Genomic DNA, 18752 nt, shown 5'->3' with positions numbered 1-18752 from the left:
TTGGTGATTAACTAGGAGGTTGTAGTTCTCAATATGGTTGCGTAATTGTATTTGTACACATTTCCCCAGCAGTTTCGCCAAAGTGGGAATGTTGGATATAGGGGGGTAATTGTTGAGATCTGATTGGATGGCATCGGATTTCTTTAGTATAGGCGTAACCTGCCCTATTTTAAGACAGTCTGGTATGGAGCCTTGTCTCAGAGAGGCGTTTACAATTTTTGCCTATAATGGTAGGATGGATGTTTTTATCATTTTGACTAGGGCAGGACGAAGGGGGTCAAAGAAGTGATTGGAGGGATTGATTGCCAGAAGAGTGCTATAGATTTTTTGTTCAGAGATTGGCACAAAGGTGTTCCAGGAGGCATTGTTTTTTGTGACTTCCCCTGGAGAACTGAAAAGGACCTTGAGTTGTGAATAACCGGTTGCATCGTGGGCCACAGGTTGTAGGAGGGCCCTCTTAGATTGTATGTCGAGCTCGATGGACCGTTATGTTTCACGGAAGAAGTTGGCAAGCTCATCGAAAGAAGTTGTAGCCAGGTCGTTTAGATCTGTTGAGTTAGCTGTGTTGCGAGCTTGTTGCTTTTACGATTTCGAAGAGTTTTTTGGGGACGGTTGATATCTTGGTTCAACTGGATTCTGAACAAGTCTGCCTTGGCCTTTTGAATCTTCCTGTTCCTTAATGTTCTAAGGCAGCGGTCTTCAATCTGTGGGGCGCGACCCCCAGGGGGGTCGTGGAGTCCTTGGAAGGGGGTCGCAGATTCTGCAGAGTGCAGTTCCTGGCATTGGGCTGATCGAGGGTGCTCATGGCGGAGGCCTAATTCACACCGAGGTGTGAAAAACATCAACGCCTCATTAACAAGTAAAAGGTCTTTTAAAGACCTGTCAAGTACTTGGGTGTGACTGTGTGTGTGTCCCTGAAGCTGTTTCAGACGGGCTCACATTCACGAGCTGGGGGGGGGGGGCTGGGGGAGTGGCTGCAGTTTAGCCCTTTGAGTTCAATGGATGTTGCGCACCTGGAGCTGTGGGTCCCGTGACACGTCCCCCGTCCCCAGCAGGGAGGCACAGAGATGCCCTCCCATGAGCGGGAAAGAAGAAGGATGACGACGCAGAGAGATACTGACCCCCCCCATGAGAGAGGCACAGAAAAGGTGGGTGGATGAATGATGGGTGGATGGATGGATGTAAGGCTGAAGGATGGATGGATGTGGATGGATGAAAGGCTGAAGGATGGATGGATGTGTGAAAAGGTGGGTGGATGAATGATGAGTGGATGGATGAATGAAAGGGTGGATGGATGATTGATGGATGTATGGATGGAAGGATGAAAGGGTGGATGGATGAAGGATAGATTGGTGAAGGATAGATGTATGGATGGAAGAATGAAAGGGTGGACGGATGAAGGATGGATGGATGGATGGATGAATGATGGATGGATGGATGTGTAAAAAGATGGGTGGATGAATGAAGGGTGAATGGATGGATGAAAGGGTGGATGGATGAATGATGGATGTATGGATGGAAGGATGAAAGGGTGGATGGATGAAGGATAGATTGGTGAAGGATAGATGTATGGATGGAAGAATGAAAGGGTGGACGGTGAAGGATGGATGGATGAATGATGGATGGATGGATGTGTAAAAAGATGGGTGGATGAATGAAGGGTGAATGGATGGATGAAAGGGTGGATGGATGAATGATGGATGTATGGATGGAAGAATGAAAGGGTGGACGGATGAAGGATGGATGGATGAAAGGGTGGATGGATGAAGGATGGATGGATGTGTAAAAAGATGGGTGGATGAATGAAGGGTGAATGGATGGATGAAAGGGTGGATGGATGAATGATGGATGTATGGATGGAAGGATGAAAGGGTGGATGGATGAAGGATGGATGTATGGATGGGAGGATGAAAGGGTGGATGGATGAAGGATGGATGTATGCATGGATGGGAGGATGAAAGGGTGGATGGATGAAGGATCGATGTATGTATGGATGGGAGGATGAAAGGGTGGATGGATGGATAAAAGGTTGCATGGATGAATGATGCATGGATGGATGTGTGAAAAGGTGGGGGGGGAGGAATGATGGGTGGATGGATGAAAGGGTGGGTTGATGTATGTATGGATGAAAGGGTGGATGGATGAAGGATGGATGTATGGATGAGAGGATGAAAGGGTGGATGGATGAAAGGGTGGATGGATGAAAGGGTGGATGTATGCATGGATGGGAGGATGAAAGGGTAGATGGATGAAGGATCGATGTATGTATGGATGGGAGGATGAAAGGGTGGATGGATGTATGGATGGACAAAAGGTTGCATGGATGAATGATGCATGGATGGATGTGTGAAAAGGTGGGGGGATGAATGATGGGTGGATGGATGAAAGGGTGGGTTGATGTATGTATGGATGAAAGGGTGGATGGATGAAGGATGGATGTATGGATGGGAGGATGAAAGGGTGGATGGATGAAGGATGGATGTATGGATCGGAGGATGGAAGGGTGGATGGCTGTATGAATGGATAAAAGGTTGCATGGATGAATGATGGATGGATGTGTGAATAGGTGGGTGGATGAATGATGGGGGGATGGATAAATGAAAGGATGGATGAATGATGGATGTATGGATGGAAGGAAGGATGAAAGGTTGGATGGATGAATGATGGATGGATGTGTGAAATGGTGGGTGGATGAATGATGAGTGAATGGATAAATGAAAGGGTGGATGGATGAATGATGGATGTATGGAAGGATGCAAGGGTGGATGGATGAAGGATGGATGGATGAAAGGGTGGATGGATGAATGATGGATGGATGGATGTGTAAAAAGATGGGTGGATGAATGATGGATGAAAGGGTGGATGGATGGATGATGGATGTATGGATGGAAGGATGCAAGGGTGGATGGATGAAGGATAGATTGGTGAAGGATAATAGATGTATGGATGGAAGGATGAAAGGGTGGACGGATGAAGGATGTATGGATGGATGTGTGAAAAGGTGGGGGGATGAATGATGGGTAGATGGATGGATGAAAGGGTGGGTGGATGTATGTATGGATGAAAGGGTGGATGGATGATAAATGGGAGGATGAAAGAGTGGATGGATGAAGGATGGATGTATGGATGGGAAGATGAAAGGGTGGATGGATGTATGAATGGATAAAAGGTTGCATGGATGAATGATGGATGGATGTGTGAAAAGGTGAGTGGATGAATGATGGGTGGATGGAAAGAAGGGTGGATGGGTAAAGGATGGATGTAAGGATGAAAGGGTGGATGGATGAAGGATGGATGTATGGATGGAAGGATTAAAGGGTGGATGGATGGATGTGTGAAAGTGTGGGTGGATGAATGATGGAGGGATGTGATGTGGTCTAACAGGCGCATTTATGGTTGTCAAAAGTTGATGATGAGGAGTACCAGTTTCTAGAAACTTTTGTTGGAAGGGGGTCCTTACGCCTAAAAAGGTTTTACAAGGGGGTCTTGGCATCAAAAAGTTTGAAGACCTCTGTTCTAAGGTGATGTAGGTGAACGTCAGTGGGTGCTGATTTCCATAATCGTTCAGCAACTCTTAGCTTGCGTCACTCCGAGTTCAGGGAGTCATTGAACCAAGGTTTAGACATTTTGGCTGATTTTTTTTGTTTTCTTGGAGGGGTGCTGTAGAATCCAAGATTTCAAGCATCATGGAAATGTAAAAAGCTGTGAGGTCATGAACATCCTCCATGCCCGTTGTTGGGGTCAGTGCAGACTTGCATCGGTTTACCAGGGTGATGGGGTTGATATTCTGCAAGTTCCTTTTCCATTGTTTTGTTTTTGATGGTTGACTCCTTTTTGGAATTAACTCGATATTGATGGAGAAGAAGATGCTGTGATGATCATCTGATTTGTGTTTCACTGTATCAGAGGAAAAAAAAAATTCAGGTTTCAATCTGGACTCTGTCTCCACTCACACTATCAGTGTCCACGTTTAATACAGAAATGACAAGCAGTGCTAATCTTCAGCAAATGGGTATTTACATTTACTCCAGAATTATTCCAATTCGCTCTGCCCTGACCTTGTGTCTGCACCATTTCAATTCTCATTCTTTCACATTGGATGCTTTACATCTCAATCATTCCAGAATTTTTAGGATGCACAAACTCAGAAACCATCGTCTGATTTCTGTTAGTTTTGTCTGCCTTATTACTGACCTCTTCTTAATCTTTTCCTGCTTTGCATCAAAAACAACCACAACCATAATTGACATATTTTAAATTATGAGAACTAAGCTCCAGACGCAAACAAAAAACGAAAGCTGATGTGAATCAGCTAACACTTTCTTTTTCAGGCACAACTCTGCTGTCCTAGCTATAAATCTGCATACGCCTCTGATAGTAAGCATGCAGCAACGTTTTCAGCTCTTGTGTAGCTCTCGTTATCTTTGCCCAATTCACTTCAGTCTCTGGGACTTTTTTTCTCAAATGCTATGTATTGCTTGGCAACCACCTCAACTGGAGCATTGTTAGGTGCAACTCTATTTTGATTTTCAATTGGCCAAGCAATAGCAGACATGCACTCAGTCCATAAATCACTTGGAACAAGAAACTCAAATAAAGTATCCAAAACATTTTTGAAATTGTTACTAATCTATGAACCTCCTTGTACAACTTGTCAAGTTCCTCTCTTGGTTTTTTTAAAAATGTTGTGAGGATGTAGAGATCACCCCTCATCCAAGGCCCATGCACATATTTCCCTTCAAGCACATCACTTAAAGGAAATTCTGACACCGCTTTTGTTTCTAAATCACCAATGACTACCTTTGCCTTCTTCCTTGTATTTTTCTTTTTAGAGGTATCTTTCTTTTTACACTTTTGCCAGTATTTCTTCAAATGTCCGCAGTCCTTAATTTCTTCAACCAAACCTTTAATGAGAGCTTGCAAAGTCCCCAGACCTATCTCTTTATTTCTGCTTCAATCAAATGTATAGGCATTTATTTATATAGCGCACTACTTACCCGTAGGGTCCCAAGGCGCTTCGACCGCTGCGAAACCCTTCCTGGCTTCCCTGAGAGATGGTCCCTATTGGGTATCTCCAGGGTGAGACCAGGCATCCCCGGCGGTCTGGTGGGGCCGTTAGTGAAGATGAGGCAAGCTAATGCCCAGAGTTGCCGAGTGTGATCGCTGATCAGAGTGGGCACCGAGGCGAGAGAATTATCGAGTCCGCTGACCCTGGTCCAGAAACCTGCCGCGCCGGGAATCGAACCCTGGTCCCGGGCCGTCCTCTGCTCTCGGGTCTGCCGCCTCTAACCAGTGAGCCACACTACTTCAATTTTTTATGTTCTCTCTAAATTCCTCATCCTGGGTATATTGACCACATATTGCTCATCTAAATCCTGAAGATTATGCGCCTCATTCACAGACTTTGTTTGCTTCTCTGATCAGGTTAACATTATTCTGCTTAAATCAGTTGTTGCGAAGGGCGTGGTCTGGTCACGATCAAAGATGGGAGCTCTGCGCAGAGACGGGCTCCGACAACAGCAGTAGTGGCGCTCTCAGCATGGGGGTGGCACCCTAACTTGCCAACCCGTTTTGCCTGCTAAGTACAGCGCCCAATAGCGACACCCAGATGACAGCAGAAGGCACTGCAGCGCTGTTGGACCCTCTCCCCCGGTCCCACATTGGCAGAGGCGGGTTGGGTCTGCGACACGAGGGAAAGCCACAGCCAACTGTGGGGAGATCCGGCAGGTCGGCCTGTGGTGGAGTGCCCCACACCGGTGAGCCCCCTCACTCCATTGTCGGTGCATATGGGCCAGCAGGGGCTCTGTGTTCTGCCCCCATTTTTCCTCCTTTATGGGGACCCTGCCTCCCAATCACCCCTCCCGCACCCTGTGCTGCAGGCCAAGCACATAGCCTGGCACCGCGCTCATCGCATCCTTGGGGTGGACCACTGCTTGCGCATCAAGGTGTCAGTGGCGTAACGAAAGTTGAGGGGGCCCCCTTGCAAAGTACATGGAGGGGGCCCCCTCCCCGGGCCACCACCTACAACTTTTGCAGAGGAGGCCCCCTGGAGCTTGAGGGCCCACCCTGCACCGAGGGGGCTGCGGGGGCTTATCTTATGCCACTGTGAAGATACCAGAAATGCCTCTTATTTCAGTTATGGAGCTATCTCATTAGAAAAACAACAGACCTACAACTTCGGGTCATAAGACATCCACTTTAAAACCAGATAAAAAAAACTGTACAAATTCATTTTGCACTGACATAGCAACAATAATTAGCCCATAGTAAGCTTATTCTATTTTGGCCACATGACAAAAATAGAAAAACGTTCTCATGTGCCCCAGCGGTGAGGTATGTGGGACTGGCAGGTTTTTGTACCCAGGGAGGTCTGTAGGACTGGCAGGTTTCTGCGCCCGGGGAGGTCTGTGGGACTGACAGGTTTCTATGCCAGAGGAGGTTGTGGGTCTGGCAGGTTTTTCTGCCTGCGGAGGTCTGTGGGACTGGCAGGTTTCTCTGTCTGGGGAGGTCTGAGGGCTGGCAGGATTCTGTGCTTTGGGGGGTTTTGTGGTGTTGGCAGGTTTCTCTTCTTGGAGAGGTCTGCGGGGATGGCAGATTCTGTGCCTGTGTAGCCCTGTGGGACTGGCATGTTTCTGTACCCGGGGAGGTCTGTGGGACTGGCTGGTTTCTGTGCCTGGGGAGGTCTGTGGGGCTGGCAGGATTCTCTGCCTGGGGAGGTCTGTGGGACTGGCAGGTTTCTGTGCCTGGGAAGGTCAATGGAATTGGCAGGTTTCTGTGCTTTGGGAGGTCTGTAGGGCTGGCAGACTTCAGTGCCAGGGGAGATCTGTGGGGCTGGCAGGTTTCCCTGCCAGAGGAGGTCTGTGGGACTGGCAGGTTTCTCTGCCTGTGGAGGTCTGTGGGCTGGCAGGATTCTGTGCTTGGGGAGGTCTGTGGCATTGGCAGGTTTCTCTTCTTGGAGAGGTCTGCGGGGATTGCAGATTCTGTGCCTGTGTAGCCCTGTGGGACTGGCATGTTTCTGTACCCGGGAAGGTCTGTGGGACTGGCTAGTTTCTGTGCCTGGGGAGGTCTGTGGGGCTGGCAGGATTCTCTGCCTGGGGAGGTCTGTGGGACTGGCAGGTTTCTGTGCCCGAGGAGGTCAATGGAACTGGCCGGTTTCTGTGCTTGGGGAGGTCTGTAGGGCTTGCAGACTTCAGTGCCTGGGGAGGTCTGTGGGGCTGGCAGGTTTCTGTGCCTGGGGCGGTCTGTGTAGCTGGCAGGTTTCTCTGCCTGGGGGAGGTCTGTGGGACTGGCAGGATTCTATGCCTGGGGCAGTCTGTGTGGCTGGTAGGTTTCTCTGCCTGTGGAGGTCTGTGGGACGGGCAGGGTTCTCTGCCTGGGGAGGTCTGTGGGGCTGGCAAGAGTCTGTGCTTGGGGAGGTCTGTGGGGCTGGCAGGTTTCTCTGCATGGAGAGGTCTGTGGAGATGGCAGATTCTGTGCCTGTGGAGGTTTGTGGGACTGTCAGGTTTCTGTGCCTCGGGAGGTATGTGGGGCTGGCAGGTTTCTGTGCTTGGGGAGGTCTGTGGGACTTGCAGGTTTCTGTGCCAGGGGAGGTATGTGGGACTGGCAGGTTTCTGTGCTTGGGGAGGTCTGTGGGTCTAACAGGTATATGTGCCTGCGGAGGACTGTGGGGCTGGCAGGTTTCTGTGCTTGGGGAGGTCTGTGAGACTGGCAGGTTTCTGTGCCCTGGGAGGTCTGTGGGTCTAACAGGTTTATGTGCCTGCGGAGGACTGTGGGGCTGGCAGGTTTCTGTGCTTGGGGAGGTCTGTGAGACTGGCAGGTTTCTGTGGCCTGGGAGGTCTGTGGGGCTAACAGGTTTATGTGCCTGCGGAGGACTGTGGGGCTGGCAGGTTTCTGTGCTTGGGGAGGTCTGTGAGACTGGCAGGTTTCTGTGCCCTGGGAGGTCTGTGGGGCTAACAGGTTTCTGTGCCTGGGGAAGTCTGTGGGAATGGCAGGTTTCTGTGCTTGGGGATGTCTGTGGGACTGGCAGGTTTCTGTGCCAGGGGAGGTAAGTGGGACTGGCAGTTTCTGTGCTTGGGGAGGTCTGTGAGACTGGCAGGCTTCTGTGCCCTGGGAGGTCTGTGGGGCTAACAGGTTTCTGTGCCTGGGGAGGTCTGTGGGACTGACAGGTTTCTGTGCTTGGGGAGATCTTTGGGACTGGCAGGTTTCTGTGCCCGGGAGGTCTGTGGGATTGGCAGGTTTCTGTACCATGGGAGGTCTGTGGGGCTAACAGGTTTCTGTGCCAGTGGAGGTCTGTGGGGCTGGCAGGTTTCTGTGCTTGCGGAGGTCTTTGGGACTGGCAGGTTTCTGTGCCCGGGGACGTCTGTGGGATTGGCAGGTTTCTGTACCCTGGGAGGTCTGTGGAGCCTGGGAAGGTCTGTAGGGCTAGCAGGTTTCTGTGCTTGGTGATGTCTGTGGGACTAGCAAGTTTCTGTGCCCGGGGAGGTCTGTGGGACTGGCAGGTTTCTGTGCCCTGAGACATCTGTGGGGCTAACAGGTTTCTGTGCCGGGGCAGGTCTGTGGGACTAGCAGGTTTCTCTGCCTGGGGAGGTCTGTGGGGCTGTCAAGATTCTGTGCCTGGGAAGGTCTGCGGGGCTGGGAGGTTTCTGTGCTTGGTGAGGTCTGTGGGGCTGGCAGGGTTCTGTGCCCGGGGAGGATAATGGAATTGGCAGGTTTCTGTGCTTGGGAAGGTCTGTGGGGTTGGCAGACTTCTGTGCCCGGGGAGGTTTGTGGGGCTGGCAGGTTTCTGCGCCCGGGGAGGTCAATGGAACTGGCAAGTTTCTGTGCCCAGGCAGGTCTGTGGGACTGGCAGGTTTCTGTGATTGGGGAGGTCTGTGGGGCTGGTAGGTTTCTCTGCCTGAAGAGGTCTGTGGGGATGGCAGATTCTATACCTGTGGAGGTCTGTGGGACTGGCAGGTTTCTGTACCCTGTGAGGTCTGTGGGACTTGCAGGTTTCTATGCTTGGGGAGACCGGTGGGGCTGGTAAGTTTCTATGCCCGGGGTGGTCTGTGGGACTGGCAGGTTTCTGTGCCAGGGGAGGCCTGTGGGTCCAGCAAGTTTCTGTGCCTGGGGAGATCTGTGGGACTGGCTGGATTCTCTGCCCGAGGAGGTCTGTGGGACTAGCAGGTTTCTTTCCCCGGGGTGGTCTGTGGGGCTGGCACGTTTCTCTGCCTGGGGTGGTCTGTGGGACTGCCAGGATTCTCTGGCTGGGGGAGTCTGTGGGACTGGCAGGTTTCTGTGCTTGGGGAGGTCTGTGGACCTGGCAGGTTTCTGTGCCCGGAGAGGTCTGTGGGGCTGGCAGATTTCTGTGCCTGGGGAGGTCTGTGGGCTGGCTGGTTTCTCTGCCTGGGGAGGTCTGTGAGGCTGGCATGTATATGTGCCCAGAGAGGTCTATAGGACTTGCAGGTTTCCCTGCCTGGAGAGGTCTGTGGGGCTGGCAGGTTTCTGGGGCAGGATGCTGGGTGATCTTGTCACACCCACAGGGTCAGGGATTTGGAGACATTTATGGACCAGAAACATTGATCCTTTTATTGCTTCTGAGCGAAGTACAACGGCTTCAGGGCGTAAAAGTGCACGGAGCGCCCCACAGTTCGAAGGTCGCAAGTGAAGTAGGTTGTGCTGGTATTAAAAAAAAAAGAGAAGAGCGTTACACACGCTGGTGCCTGTTTCCACGGAAGTCACGTGCAACCTCTGGTAGAACATGCTTCGTAACGTAGAAAGGCTGTAAATGTTATTTGTTTCCTTCCATATCAATGGGGTAGGATTGGGGGCTCTTTGTGACAGCATTAAACAGAGGGGAAGTACATGGTATGCAGTGCCATGAGAATTAGGCTGCAGGTACTCAATTATGCAGCAGGAAAAGGCAAATTATGCGGTCTAATGCCACACATTTTGTGATACTTATACTTAGTTTTTAGTGATTTTTACACCTTTTAAGACTGTTCTGTCAAACGTTTCACCTCAGTCTCAGTTTAACAGCCAAACAGCAGAGAGTAACTGAAAGGTGGCCTGTCAATTTTAGCTAAGGGCATTCGACTGTGCAGCAATGCATGTTGCTGTATTTTAGTAACTTTTATCTGTCTCAGTTAGAAACCATTTTTTTCTGCAAGCAGCAATTTTTGTAGCACCAGAGTCCCAATCCTCACCCTCTCTGCCCCAACCCTCCCCCCACTCCACCCACTCACACCCTGATGTCCAGTTCAGCCTGACCTGCCCCTTCAGAACTGACATCACTCTGCAACTAGAAATCAACGACAAAAGAAATCGTGTCAGTTTTTGGGGGAAGTGGGTACAACTTTGCCTTGATAAAGTCGGGCAAATCCGGGAAACTTCTCCCAAAGTCACAGACAAAGGTATAAATTCGGAGGTGAAGGGTACATTTTCTTGCACTCACAAACTTTAATGATGATTTTTGTGTTTTCTGTAAAATCCGCAAATCAACATAAATCGCAGGTGAAACTGATGACACGCACTTTTAATCTTTAATGTGTAACATAACCCCACCCTCTTTTCGAAACAACCTTCATGTACCAAAGGCGCCTTTCTTTTACTAAATGACTTCACTCTAAACTGGAGACCTTAGGCACACAAGTGGTCGTCGCAATGAATTTTGTGTAGGGTGCACTTGCTGCGGGGGTGGCATAGACTGGGGGAACAGAGTGACAGACTCACCTGCGCGGGCCACAGAAGACAGGGCAAATAAGGCTAGCCAGAGAAATCGCACGTTACCTCTCATTTGTCTCCACTCTGGCCTCTGGGATGCCTCCTCGTTTCACCAGTCAGCAATGCACATGACAATTGGTCACCAGCCCTACCCTAAGGGTAAAGAATAAGACCACGCAGACGCGGCGATGGAGACATGTGCACGCTGAGCAGTGTGCACCATTACCATTTTTTTATATTTTACCATTTAATTTAAGAAGAAAAGTCTAGAGCGAACGTAAGTTACATAACCTACCTATATTAATTAATTACCTATACCAGACGGTCACTGATGTGTAGTGCTTGCTGGCACCGCTGAGGGGGCCCCTGAAGCGCAAGGGCCCCCCGCAACACGGGGGCTGCGGGGGCCTGTGTTACGCCCCTGCTTATAATTCCGAGCCACACAATTCAACTATAAATAATTTAACCCTGCAACATTCCATACCACATAAATATAATCCTAAAAATACACATATTTCTACTTCACTCCATACCACATAATTCCACATCACAGAATAACATTCCACACAACTTCATACCACTCCCAACTACATAATTACACTCCACACAACTCAGCTACACATAATTCAACTTCAACCTATATAATTACACTACACACAACATATATACACGGAACTCTTAAAAACATAATTACTCTCCACAAAATACAACTCTGCAACATGTTGCATAGTTCCACTCTGCATAATTATACACCAGGCTACATAATTCCACACGTCACACAATTCCACAATTCATCCCATGCCATTTATCACACAGCATAATAACACTCCACATATACCACAAAGCTCCACATAATTAACCTCCACAAAATTATGCTCTACTCCATACTGGATACCTACACTCCATATAATTCCAGTCTATGCCACGTAGCAACACTCCACAAAGCTACACTTTCCATCGAGTTACGGCAGAAATGCTTTCTGCCGCTCTTGGCCAATATCCCTGCCCCCTATCAGGTGACTTGGAGCAAGATATCGAATTGGTCCAGAAGTGGCTCGAAACTAGGTTTGAGGAGCTAGCCCCTGGTAAGCTAGGTAACTCTATGGGTAAACACACCTCGGCCCCCTGGTTTACTCCTCTTCTTGGTAGGATGCGTCAGGACTGCAAGAGGGCAGAAAGAGTCTGGAGGCGTTTGTATGACCCAGAAGATAAAACTAAATACAGGGAGTTAATTCGACTTTACCACAAGCAAATTTTGGATGCAAAAATAGTCTATCTGGAACACAGAATTGACGCAGCAGAAAGTAGGAGTAAAGAATTTTTTTTAATTGCACAAGAGTTTATCTCTCCTGCCTCGAGTTCTCCTAACCACTCTCACACCGAAGTCTGGATCAGCCAACTCAGTGAGTTCTTTATTAATAAAATCAAACTTATTCAAGGCTCCTTCCCTAGAGCGGGCCTTAGCCCAGGTGTCTGTCATCTGACACCTACGCCTTCACTCGTGAAGGAGAAAGGACCTCTGCTTTTGGATTTTCCTTCCATCTCTCATGCTTCTTCTCTCGACTTCCTGACTCGACTTAAATCAGACTCGCCGCTCGATCCTTGCCCTGCTAAATGCCTTGGGAGAGTGGCGCCGGCAATCAACATCTTGCTCAATCCACTGCTCAATGCCTCCCTGACATCTGGAGAGGTTCCATGGCCTGGAAGCACGCCCTGATCCTGCCGCTGCTGAAAAAACCATCTTTAGATCCCCTTGTTCACGCGAATTATAGACCAATTTCCCTCCTTCCCTCTCTGGCTAAGGTGATTGAGAAACACGTGCACCTCTCTATTTCCACCTTCATAGAGAACAACAACATCTTGCACGATTCTCAATCTCTTTTAGAGATTACCGATGCCATTCGAAAGACTTTGGATGGAGGAGGGAAAGCCATCTTGGTCATGTTGGATCTGTTGGCGGCGTTCAACACCGTGCCCCACGACGGTCTCCTTTTAAGACTCTGGGAGATCGGTTTTCGTGGGACGGTGTGGAAATGGTTTAAGTCATTTCTAACCAACCGCCGACAAGTGGTCTGGGCACCCCCGTTTTCCGCTGAAATGCCGCCGCTGGAGGTGGGGGTGGGGGTACCTCAGGGGTCTATCCTGAGCCCCACCCTTTTCAATATCTACATGGCCCCTCTGGCGGCGGTAGCGGAATCTTTTGGTGCCCAGATCATATCCTATGCTGATGACACCCAGCTACTTTTCACGTGCAACAAGGGTGAAGATTTTGACAGCGGACAGATCAGGGAATATCTGGAAGCCCTGTTTGACTGGTTTCAGAGGCATAGTCTGAAGTGCAATTCAGACAAGTCGGAGCTGCTCTTCTTCGGAAGTCCTCCGGATCCCGATTGGAAGACTTGGTGGCCTCGTGACATGTCACCGCCCGAGGATACCTCGCAAAAAGCTACAAATCTGGGAGTCTTGTGTGATGTTGATCTTTCTTTTAGACCCCAGATTGTAGGGCTGACTGGAAAGTGCTTCGGCGTTCTGAAAATGCTGCGGAAGTTTCTTCCCCTAATATCCCTTCAACATAAAAAATTATTGTTCAAGCCTTGATAGGCTCGCGCCTTGACTACGCGAATGCTCTCTATCTAGGCCTCCCAAAATACCTCTTAGCACGTCTGCAGGTCATGCAGAACTCGGCTGCTAGAGCCATCTTTGGACTACCGCGAAGGGCTCGTGCGTCGGAGTTGCTTTAGAGACTTCATTGGCTTCCGATCGCCAAGAGAGTCACTTTTAAGATCTTGACTCTGGCCTTTAAAGCTCTCCACTCGACCGGCCCCAATTACCTCCGGAAGCGGATGGTCTTCTATGCTCCCAGGAGGTCTTTAAGGTCCGCACTGCAGGCCAAAGCCACTGTTCCCACCATTAGACGTGCTCGTACTGGAGGCCGCTCCTTCCGGTATTTGGCTCCTCGTTGTTGGAACGAGCTTCCCTTTGCTTTGAGAATTACTTCTAACCTGCTCGCTTTTTGAAAAGAATTGAAGACTTGGCTCTTCTCCTAGTAATTCTGTGCTGCCATGTGGAGGGCGTTGTGTTGTGTACTTTCCTTCTATCCCTCTTTGCCAAAGCGCCGGGACACTCCATGGAGTAGCCGTGCGCTATAGAAGAGCCCTTTTATAACATAACATACACTTCACACCATGCCTCATAATATCACTCAACATAATTTCACTCAACACCTCAACTTTCACGTCACACAATTCAACTCTACACATTTCCATTCCACACCACGTAATTCACAACAAACTACATAATTCAGACTGACACCGCTAATGCACACAACACACCACATACATCCAATCTACACCACAAAATTCTGCATCATGCTACAATATTTAACAGCACACCCAATAAGTAAACTCTACTACATACCACTCCACAACACAAAATACCATTCCAGATAATACCACTCCAAGATACACAATCCCACTCCACTCAATACCACATAATTACACTGCACACCATGCCACATTATTTCACTACAAAGATCCAATCAACGCAACAAAATTCTACAACTAACAATTTCAATCCAAATCATATATGTCCTCTTGACACCACACACAATCCCGCCACTCTAAACAGAAAACGCATAGGTAAAATGCATAGGTAAAATGCATTGTCCTTTACAACATCAATAGCTCTAACTCTCACCTTCAAATCCGTCCCTGCAGATCCTCTTTCTGGAGCTGCAAACTTTGTGGCCGAAGTCAGCTCTGTGCTGCCGCAGAGGAGCAGAGCCCTGTGGAGAATGCTGTCTCTGGGGCCCTCACCCCATCCTTTCTCCTGTCAGCTCGCCTCTGCGCTGCCTCCTGTGCTGTCTCTGGGGCCCCTGCCCCATCTTTTCTCATGTGAGCTCTCCTTTGTGCTGCCTCCTGCGCTGTCTCTGGGGCCCCCACCCCATCCTTTCTCCTGTAAGCTCTCCTCCGCGCTGCATCCTGCGATGTCTCTGGGGCCCCTACCCCCATCCGTTCTCCTGTCAGCTCTCCTCTGCGCTGCCTCTGGGGCCCCACCCCATCCTTTCTCCTGTCAGCTCTCCTCTGTGCTGCCTCCTGCGCTGTCTCTGGGGTTCTCACCCCCATTCTTTCTCCTGTCAGCTCTCATATGCGCTGCCTCCTGCGCTGTCTCTTGGGCCTCCACCCCCATCCTTGTCCTCTCCCGTCTCAGAGGATGTGCCCTGTAGGGAATGCTGTCTCCGGGGCCTCCACACCCATCCTTTCCCCTGTCAGCTCTCCTCTGCTCTGCCTCCTGCGCTGTCTCTGGGGCCCCCACCCCCATCCTTTCTCCTGTGAGCTCTCCTCTGCGCTGCCTCTTGCTCTCTCTGGGGTCCCCACCCCCATCCTTTCTCCTGTCAGCTCTGCTCTGCACTGGCTCCTGGGCTGTCTCTGGGGCTCCCACCCCCATCCTTTCTCCTGTCAGCTCTCCTCTGCGCTGCCTCTAGCGCTGTCTCTGGGGCACCCACCCACCATCCTTGTCCTCTCCCATCTCAAAGGCTGTGCCCTGTGGGGAATGCTGTCTCTGAGGGCCCCCACTCCCACCCTTGTCAGGGTCCTGAGCAGTGATCTGTGCTGCCTCCTTCTCTCTGGGGCCCCCTCCCCCATCCTCGGGCTCCTGGCTCTGACTGAAGAGAAACAGTGTAAGTTGTAACATTATTTCTCTTCAGTCCTGGGTCAGAGCAGGGGCTCAGAGCAGGTACACTGGCTGCAGACACTCCAGCTGCTGCTTCAGAGCCTCTCACAGATCTCGAAGAGCTGAGGGGGCCCCCTTCACCTACCAAAGACTGCCCCCCCGCACTGCAGGGGCTGTGGGGGTGTTTGTTACGCCCCTGCAAGACGCCTCTGTGCTCTAATGATGGCATTCGCAAATTATGCATCAATGCCAGGTCCTAGGTTGGTCACAATGGATGGAGGCAGGCATACAAACCTTGGACCAGGTGTTGCTGGATGACGACTTGAAACCTTTCGACCATCTGAGGGAAGACGTCCACTCGCTGCAGACCTGCCAGTGCCCAAGGCTCTGTCTCGGCCCTTCTCTGTGGTCTCTGCAAATCTTGCCGTTGGTGGAATATTTGACCACCTGGGGCCGGCATGGGAGCATGATGTCGGGCCTCTACGGCACGCTCACGAGCCACCTTTTCTCCTACCCCTCTCGCGCTGCCTCCGTACCAAGTGGCAGGACCGCCTGCAGATTACTTTTGAGGAAGAGCATTGGGGTAACGTCCTGGAAGCCCTGGACAGAGAAGCCCGGGAAGCCCAGTTGCAATTCTCCCTATTAAAGATGCTTCACGAGTGGTACTGGACCTGAAAAGCTGCATAGAGCGGTCCTCCTACCCCACTCGAATTGTTGGTGATGCCCGGAGATCTTCAAGAACAGCTTCATTTGGAAATAAACAAACATGACTTGCTTGAATATGTACAGCAGAAAAAATAAACAATGAACATGTAGGATGAAATATCCATTTTGAACAAGACGGTGTGGAGGCCTAACTAAGGCCTAGGTAGCACCAGCCAAGAAAATGAACTTTCAAAGGTCATATCGAAATCGTTTCAAAAGGCAATAGCATCATATAAGTGCACACATGTACATACCACATGTAGATCACTAATTTGCACCTTTGTCATTTATACACAAATCATAATAAACTCAGAGAAACTTCCACAGTGGTGCCTTTATACAGCTCCTTGTCTCTACCTGGGACCGTGTGAGGTCTCTGTGGAGCCACTTGTTGGGATGTGGGAGCAGTTTCTTTGAAACCTTCCAGATCAAATTGGTTCCTATGGAAACTGAAAAGCTAAGGAATCTACGATTAAATAGCATACCCCCAGAAAAAGTAGCATAGAAGGTAAGTAACTTGTTCATCTATAGCAATTAGTACAAGTGTTAGGTGCACCTATTAGCATGCTTGTTATATTCCACTTCCAGGAAAAAAAGTACTACAATATTATAATTAAAGGTAAGGGCAACACTTTTACAGTGAATAATGAAATAAATCCTTGCTGTTTGCTTTCAGACTTGCTTTGCGTGTTTGTAGGAGTGAATCCGTGAGTGTTTTGAGTTGCCTTAAATGTTGTCAGTCACACCAACAATAATGGCTTGCTTTCGTTTTTTCGTTAATAAGCTTTACCAGTTACTGATTTATTAGACCGGTAGAGGTCGCCATCTCTCTTTGTGAAAGTTTGAGGCAGTTAGGACTTCCGATCTTGCTTAATGTCATGATTTTTCTAGTATATCCATTTAATACCAAGTAATAATTTTTCCCGATAAGAAAATATATATATTTTTCGAACATCGTTTGCACATCATTCTATACAAGCCACAATTAAGATCTTAGTGAAAATGTGCTAAAGTTTAAAGGTTATATGTCTTTCTCTGTTGATTATTTTAAAGAAAAGTGCAGAATTAAAAGTAAACAGTAACGTTATATAATATAATTGTCTTTGTGTACCTAATCATTCTTACCACCAGTGAACGTAAGTTGGGTAATAAAAGAAATTGACATACCAATAGATACAAAAGATATTCTCTAGAACTGATTTCTGTAAACTGCAGTTTCAAACTTTTCATATATCACAAGTGACATTGGTCTTATTCCACATGAATGCAGTCACAATATACAGATCTTCTTAATCAAAATTATAATATAAAAGTTTTACAGGACAGTTTAAACTGTCGGCCAAAATTATAATACACTCAGCAGTTTTGAAAGCTATTTATAAAAGCGCCTGAGCCTCATTAAGGACGTTCGATTACTAGTAACTACTTTCCACATTAATTATGTATCTCGACCCAAGGAGCTTGAGGCCCCCCTCTCCACCTCTCAAATTGACTAGTATTTTATTAATACCAAACCTATTGGTGGGATTACCATTGTGTTTTGCAAGGAATGGCGTGTTTCCAAATAATGTCATGCCTCTTTTTGTGTTGCTCTTTTTTCTTTTCTTACTTTAGGAGTAAAGATTTGAACGTATTATTTCCCGAGAGGGCCCTCCAGATTGGGAGGGGACTGTCCCTGAGGCAGCAGCCCAGGAGTAGGCGCGGAGGAGGCATTTACCTGATGCCAGAGTGGGAGTCGTACGAGATTAGCAGGAAGCCTCTCCTAGCAAATGGTATACTGCTTTCAATTTCCATATTGCGCTGTCATGGTGTTTGTAATCCTTGGGCCTCATTTATGAAAAGTGACGCATCGCTGCGTGAAAACAGCGATGCGTCACTTTTCACTGCGCACCCCTTACGACATTCCTGATGCGTCATATTTAATGTATGACGCATCATGTCGCAAGGAGTTACAGATACGTCAGAATTTCTGACGTATCTGTAAGCGCAAAAGTGACGCATTGCTGGAGTGTGTCACAAACGTGACGCAACTCCAGCAATGCGTCCTTTCACATGGGGAAAGCCCCATGTGAAAGGGCTTGCGTCAGTCTTACGCCTGCTGTGAGGCAGGCGCAAGATTTTGACGCAACAGCGTCCTAAAAGTGACGCAGTGAAGTCTCATAGATTTCACTGCGTCACTATTACGAGGCTTTTTGCGGGGGAACGCCCCCTCTGCATACATTATACCTGACGCAGGTATAATGTGGCGCAGGGGTTTAAAAAGTGACGCATCTACCTAGATGCGTCACTTTGAAAAATATGGCGCAACGAGGCGCATTTTTTACACCGCTGGTGCGTCACAAAAAGTGACGCACCGGCGGCGCAAAACTGACGCAAGGCCTTCATAAATAAGGCCCCATGAGAGGCGTCTTGCTCTGCATGCCTACTATTGGCTCTTGATTTATTGTTCTGTGTTTTCTAGAACAAGAAAGCAAATAAAAGTATTTAAAACATGTTTTACGTATTTTTCGTGACATACACATTCTAGTATTGTCATTGTCGAGCCTCGACCTCGTTAGCTGTTTGTCGATTTGTCTCGAGTTTGACTTTAGTTTGAAAACACATTCTGAGATATGGTTAACTTGTCCGGTCTGGTAAACGTGTTTCCTTTTCTTACTGTTTAGAATCTGTACATCTTG

The sequence above is a fragment of the Lissotriton vulgaris genome, chromosome 2_1 (genome assembly GCF_964263255.1).
Source record: "Lissotriton vulgaris chromosome 2_1, aLisVul1.2, whole genome shotgun sequence".
Classification (NCBI taxonomy): domain Eukaryota; kingdom Metazoa; phylum Chordata; class Amphibia; order Caudata; family Salamandridae; genus Lissotriton; species Lissotriton vulgaris.
This window is presented reverse-complemented; position numbering follows the sequence as displayed.